At 40.3% G+C, this 7,164-nt stretch overlaps 1 pseudogene; it reads right to left on the bottom strand.

The window, feature by feature from the left end:
* Positions 1 to 369: 369 nt before the first annotated feature.
* LOC137277690 (uncharacterized) lies at positions 370 to 6,870 on the bottom strand (annotated as a pseudogene).
* Between the last annotated feature and the right edge of the window lie 294 nt (positions 6,871 to 7,164).

The following is a 7,164-nucleotide window of genomic DNA, read 5'->3' as shown; positions in this document are numbered from 1 at the left end:
ATGTCCCCATCATTATTATTTACCAGTGACAACATCCAGAATGGCCTCAGTTAACTTCTCTGTCTGGTGAGCAAACATTTCCACAGAGGCAAAAGAGTAGAGAATCTGCTCTTACCAACCAGTCTGGTGTAGCTACCGCAGAGAGAACATAATCTCCACTCCACATCCATCTCGGCTGAACTCGGGTTCGGCCTGAACGTCGTGGGGCTGGAGTTGGCACTTCCCTCTCTGCTGGCTGACCCTCTTCATCAGATGTTTCATTGCTGAAATCGTCACCTGCAGCTGACGTCTGATCTGGCTAATCAGCACCTTCAGACATTTCTTCCTCCCTCTCATCATGGACAACACTAGCTTCGCCATTTCCTACTCTCACTGCCTGAACTTCAGCTGGCCCGTCCACTGCTGAGACAGTGAACACTGGATCATGACATGAATATGAGTAAACATCCGAGTCATGTTCATCTGAAGAACTGTCAACTTCCTGGTGCGATTTTACTGATGTGGCTTTCAGGGATGTTGATGATCTTTTCCTTGGTTTAAGGATCACTTGTCTGGATTTTGGGACTACTTGTCTTGGAACTACCCGTCTCTCTGTCCAATCCAAAAGCCAGATCAACAGGTAATCTAGGGAGTCTTCCAAACATCAGAATAAAAAAGGAGATGTTGATGTTGTCTCATGTCCTGCAAAATAATAGGCATCTACCAAAGGACCTATATGGGCTTTCCAATTCCTTTTCTGATCTGGATCCAGTGTTCCTAGCATGTTACAGAGTGTTCGATTGAAGCGCTCACAAATACCATTGCCCATAGGATGGTATAGCGTAGTTTGAGACTTCTCAATCTTCAACAGATGGCACAGTTCCTGCATCACTTTACCTGTGAAATTGGCTCCTTGATCTGAATGGATCTGCCTTGGTAGACCATAATGAACAACAAAATTGGTAAAGAATGTTTCAGCAGTTGTTTTGGCTGACATGCTCCTTGTTGGATATGCTTGGGCGTATCTGGTAAAGTGGTCAGTTATGACTAGAACATGCTCCAACCCACTTTTTGACGGTTCTAGCGTCAGAAAATTCATACATACAAGTTCCAACGGTGCTGATGTCTGGATGTTTACCATTGGAGCTCGGCTTATAGGTGTTTTCCTTCGAAGACAGGGTTCACATCCTTGCAAGTGTGCTTCAACATCATTTGTCATCGCAGGCCAATAGAATCTATCCCTCAAAAGTGCTAAAGTTCTAGCTCTACATCTCAAGCTCCACATCCTCTTCAATTATGTTCATAGAGAAACACATAGACTTTCAACCAAACTTGAGACATGGATGGTATCACAAATGTCTCTCACAGACTCCTGAGATATTTCCTCATCTTCAACATCATCATCATGATCTGGCAAGCGAGACAACGTGTCTGCATCAATATTGGCTTTTCCGGGACGGTACTTGACAGTGAAGTTGTAATTTGCATCAAGTCGAGCACTGCTGAGTACATAGGTTAAAGGGTTGTTATCTGTGACCACAACAATGGAGCTTGATCAAGACGGACGGAAAGGTCTGCTCACAGTGTTTGAGAAGATGGGAATGTCCCCCAAACGGAAGAGTGAGTGAGTTAATATTTAACGTCACATCGGCAATATTTCAGCCATATCGTGAACGTAGATCACCATGCCAGGGTCCATGGGGACTTACAGTACCTTTGCTACCTGCATGGACCCTGGCTGGATTAACACCATCGCTTCAGACACTGGCGATGATAGGAATATTTAGCCAGAATTTAAAACAACAAACACATTACGACTAAAAAGTATGGTTCAGCAAAATTGACTTTGAAAGTTTTGGGGACTTACGTACCCTCTTGGGAGGACATTAATTTTATGCTACTTCAACCCCCCTCGAGGGTACAGCCACTAACAATCGCAGTTGCTAATTTACAATACCATGCATAAAAGATATATTATCTATGTACAAAACATATTAAAAACATATTCAGAATTTATGTAGCAATTCTATTTCCTTTAAAACTTGAATTAATACTACTAAATGATGATTAACGTTATAAAAAAGATCCTTTACAGTTTTCTCATTGAAATATTTATCCATTGTGATGGCAAAATCAACACAATCAAGCAGGACATGCTTAACAGTGATTCTCTCATCACAAGGGATACAAAACGGAGGATCCTCACCTTTTAACAAGTGTTCGTGAGTATATCGCGTACGGCCAATGCGACATCGTCGCATAACAACCTCTTCAAATCTGGACTGACAACCCAAGTGGGTATAACCGATATAGGGCTTTATTCCATGTAATTTATTGATACCCACTTGGGTGTCCCACTTCTTTTGCATTAGATCTCGGATATATGATCTTATGACGGCCTTATAATCAGAATAGGGGATGAGAAGCGGTGTCACAGATTTGTTGAGTGCCGCCTTGGCAGCATGATCGGCCATTGTGTTACCAGAGATTCCAACATGGCTGGGTAACCAACAAAAGACAATGTCACATTGGCCAGTAGCAAGATCATTATACAATTCAACAATGTCAGCTAAAAGTGGATGTTGAGAAGACACATTTTTAATAGCCTGGAGGCATGAAAGAGAGTCTGAATAAATGATATATTGTTTTATATTTAGAGTGTTTTTTAATATAGTTTAGGGCTGTTAATATGGCATGTGCTTCTGCTGTAAATATGGAACTGCTATTTGGTAATCTAGAAGATAGCGTTCTGGATCCAATGACAGTGGCACAAGCAACTGCGCCACCATCCTTGGACCCATCTGTAAATAAGGATTTATATGTACTATACTTACTTTTCAATTGATTATATTCCTGTTTGTATTGTAAGTCAATTCAATTCATTTATTTCCAATAGTGTAGGCCTACAGTACATGCTGTGACATGTCAAGGCGTACATACAATAAAATGTGGCATTAGGTAACACAGGGATACTGATCCAAAGAGCGTAGCTTTATAGATGTAGATAGACAGGTTCCTTATCAGATCACTATTAGAAGTTGACATTATAATGTTAATTTTTTCCATATTTGGAAAGGTATAATATTTACATGGTATATATTGTTGCCTCAACTCCTTGTAAGACTGACAAACTAAAAGAAAGTGAAACTCGTCCTCAACCTAACCAAGCTTACACATGTTACGCACCCTATTATTTCTACTAATACCTGAATACCGCCCTGTTTCAATGTGAAGCTGATGAGAGGAACACCTGAACCGAGCTAATGCATATCTGAACTTTACATTTACACACTCTATGTAAGACTCCTTTGAAAGATAAGATTTAAAACAAGAATATATGAAAGTTTTGCAACCGGTTTGGAGTGAAGTTCGCCAATTCTGTTCATGAACAAATTTCAAGCGAGAAGTGAACTCCGATAAGAATACACCTGGATTAATAACGTCTTGTTATTCCCAAACATACCCAAAACCTAAACTGTACAACTTCTTACACCTAGTAGCCCAATTATCTTTACCGGATTTAGAAGCTTGCACTAACATATTATAACTTTTTTTGGGATTACGACAATTTGGCATAGACACTAATTTCAACCAAAACTTAATTGACCTTTTATATACCTGAATGTACATAGCAAAACGACCACATTCACCCCGAGCTATATTGTTGGATGTTGCTAGTTTTACTCCTAGGAACTTCTTGCATGCCAGAGTATGAACAGATTCAATTTAGTCATTCTGATAAAAACCCCACACCTCTGCACCGTAAAGGAGGATAGGTGCAATTTTAGCGTCGAAAATGCGAAAGAACAAATCTGAAGATACACCCTTTATATGTTTCAGGGAATGTAGTATTTCAAACAGAGCCTTTTTAGCTTGAATAGAAGCACTTATAAAATGACTAGACCAAGCCAAAGTTCTACTAAATGTAATGCCAAGATACTTGCAGGAATTGACGCATTCTAGCCTTTTCCCATTATAGAACCATCTTTCCTTCCGAGATAAAGATCCACCCCTTTTAAAGACAACTACTTTAGTTTTATCTAAATTAACGTTAAGACCATATTCAACGGAAAACCTCTCCAATGCATCGATACGTGTCTGAAGCCCTATGATCTAGTCTGAAAGCAATATAACGTCGTCAGTGAATAGTAACAGAAACAACTGTTTCATATCAGGATGTAGCTGTATACCTGGACCCGAATTCTGCTCAATTTCAACTGCCAACTCATTAATAAAGATAGAAAATAGAAGGGGGCTAAGGACACAACCCTGACGAACACCGACTGAGCATGGAAAACTTTCAGAAAAGGCGTTGTTATGTTTAACGCAAGCTTTGACAGATTTATGTACATAGATGTATAGACTGTACTAGCCTAATCATTTTAACAGAAACACCCTGCTGTTTTAAAACTGACCACAGCTTCATATGTTTAACGCTATCGAAAGTTTTGGCAAAATCCACAAAGAGACCATATATTTTGATTTTACTCTTCCCAAGATACCTTTGTATAACAGACTGGAGAACGAAAATGTTATCAATAGTGGAGCAATCACGCCGAAACCCAGTCTGAGACTCTACGATTTTACCATATACATCACACCAGTAGGTTAACCTATTGTTAATAATAGAAGTGTACAGTTTGCTCATAACGCTCAGCAGAGATATACCTCTATAGTTGGATGGAGTATGGATACTACAGCTTTTATGTAAGGGCACAATAACACCGACACACCAGGCTTCAGGAAAATGTGCATTTTCAAACATAATATTAAATAGAATTGTAAGGTAAGGTACTAGGATATATGAAGCATATTTTTAAAAATCAGCAATTAATAAATCAGCTCCAGCGGACTTGCCGCACTTTAACGCTTTGATAGCAGCAAAAAGTTCATCTTGTGTAATTGGAGAGTCTAGTATAAAGCGTGTCATCTCGGCCACGTCAGCTGGATCAGACACGGGTAGATCTGTAGTGTCTGGCGTATCACAGGACACAAGCAACTGCTTAAAGTGATCAGTCCACTGTTCCATCGAAATATCAGGTATATTGTTGGAATAATTAGATAAACCTTTAAGCTTAGACCAGAAGCTCTTATTTTCTGTAACACGTGATGCAATTTTATCACTGAGATTTTCAAAGTAAACATTCTTTTTGGTACATAGTAGACTAGTATATTTATTCCTCATTGAATGTAAGTAGCTAAATTTGTGTCAGTTTTACACTGGTGATACACTCTGAGAAGGCGTTCCCTCTCGGTTCTGTTGTAACGGCACTCTGAGTCAAACCACGGCTCCGAACGAGTGTGTCGGGGCCGCTTGTAGCGCTTCATGTCCTCTGCAGCATCACATATTATGTCGGTGAACCTTTTTACATCGTCATCTATGCCATCCGGGAGTTACGTACATCGGTCAAGTGTGTCAACAGCATCCGGTGATAGCAAGTTATCCCTAAACGTAGAAGCCTTGTCAATATCCAAGACGAAAAGGTAGCTCTCACGACCTGCACATGCTGCATCGGCTGTCTCGACGGCTCGAGTTTGGTCACGTGATTGCAATGTACAACATAGCGGGAGATGTGATGACTCCGCTCTCGACAGAATGTCAAAGTTTTGACAGCGATTGAAGAGTTTGTTTTGCCACGATCGGATCCACAGCGTCCATTAAGAATTGATAAGCCCAGTGTTGCACACATGTTTACGAGAGCACGCCCGAAACTGTTTACAACTTGATCACATGACGCTCTGTTTATATTTACTTTATCGAAAAGAGTTGAAAGACCTTCTTCGCCAAGAATTTCAGCAATATCATCATCAACGTGGTCAGGAAGCGACGATGTCCTAGCGTTCAAGTCCCCTCCTATGATGATATCGATACCTGTATCAATCATTTCAATGCAGTCAATTAAAGCATTTAAGAAGAGAGTAACACCACACTTCGAATGTTTTTGATCATACCATACTGAACCGGGTGGGTTAACATAAGCACAGGCAACAAGAATATCTTTGTCGAGGTTAAATGTACGTTTATCCATGAGAAGAAAAATAGCATTGTCGGATTTAAGGAACCACTTGACAAAAGGACTAATATTTCTATACACAAGCAGAGTTAATCCTCCGGAAGGTCTTCCCCTGTGAACAGGTTTGTGTCCTCGTATGGGAAATCAATAGTCCAAGTTTCGGTCAGCCCAACAATTTCAAATTGGGTAATGTCAGTATCATTGCTTTTATTAGCAAATCCAGAAACGTTCCAAAATAGAAAGTTTGTCACTTTTATCATGGGCATGGCCAGATCGCTATTTATCAATGTCGGTGACCTCGTGTGGGGATTGAGCGCCGGTTGTCACATCAGGGTCTAGCACCTTGTTGTCAGTGATGTTGTCAGTGGTTTCAGTGTTGTTATCAACGTTATTATCAGTGTTATTTGCAGTGTTATTAGTAACAATGTCACGATTACACGATGCCATTTAGAAAGTGGTCAAATGCAACATAGGTCATATTTGGGATTTCATTTTCTCAGTAAAGTACAAATTCTAGCAGATTTTTGGTTGAGTCCCATCCGGGATTCGAACCCGCACCCTCAGAGTCAGGCACCTAATCGCCAACACAGAAAGTCAGCCGCCTAACCCGCTCAGCCACCGCGACATCCACAGTGGAAGTTGATAAGTTGACTTCGTTGTAGTCTTCATCATTGTCAGAGTTGAAATTAATGATTTTCTTTTCTTCTAACTTCTGGTACCTCTGGAATTCAGGACGATAGTTTGATGAAGACGAATGTTTAGCTAATGTTTCACCAACTTGGTTTGCAATATCTGAAGCATCTTCCAAACTGTGATCTCCGTCTTTAAGGTGTTTAACGCTTGTTTTGGAACCCTTGCCCTTGATCCTTTGTACCATATTCCACACCTTTGATATAGGTGTGCGGGAGTTAATCTTGGAGACATAGGTTCTCCATGACTTAAGTTTATTTTGCTTGAATGTACGTCGAGCTTTAGGTCTGGTTACTTTAACATTATTCAAATAATGTACAGTTGGATGTTTGCGAAAATAGTTTCCGCCTTCTTCCTGTTTTTCCTAACCTGTTTGCAATCGCCATAAAACCATGGCTTACGAATGTGTGGATTTACAGAGGACTTAGGAATTGTTTCGGTAGCTATAGTATGCAGTGTATCTGAAAACAATTGAATGGGG

This window comes from Haliotis asinina, chromosome 1, assembly GCF_037392515.1.
Source record: "Haliotis asinina isolate JCU_RB_2024 chromosome 1, JCU_Hal_asi_v2, whole genome shotgun sequence".
Classification (NCBI taxonomy): Eukaryota; Metazoa; Mollusca; class Gastropoda; order Lepetellida; family Haliotidae; genus Haliotis; species Haliotis asinina.
This window is presented reverse-complemented; position numbering and strand designations above follow the sequence as displayed.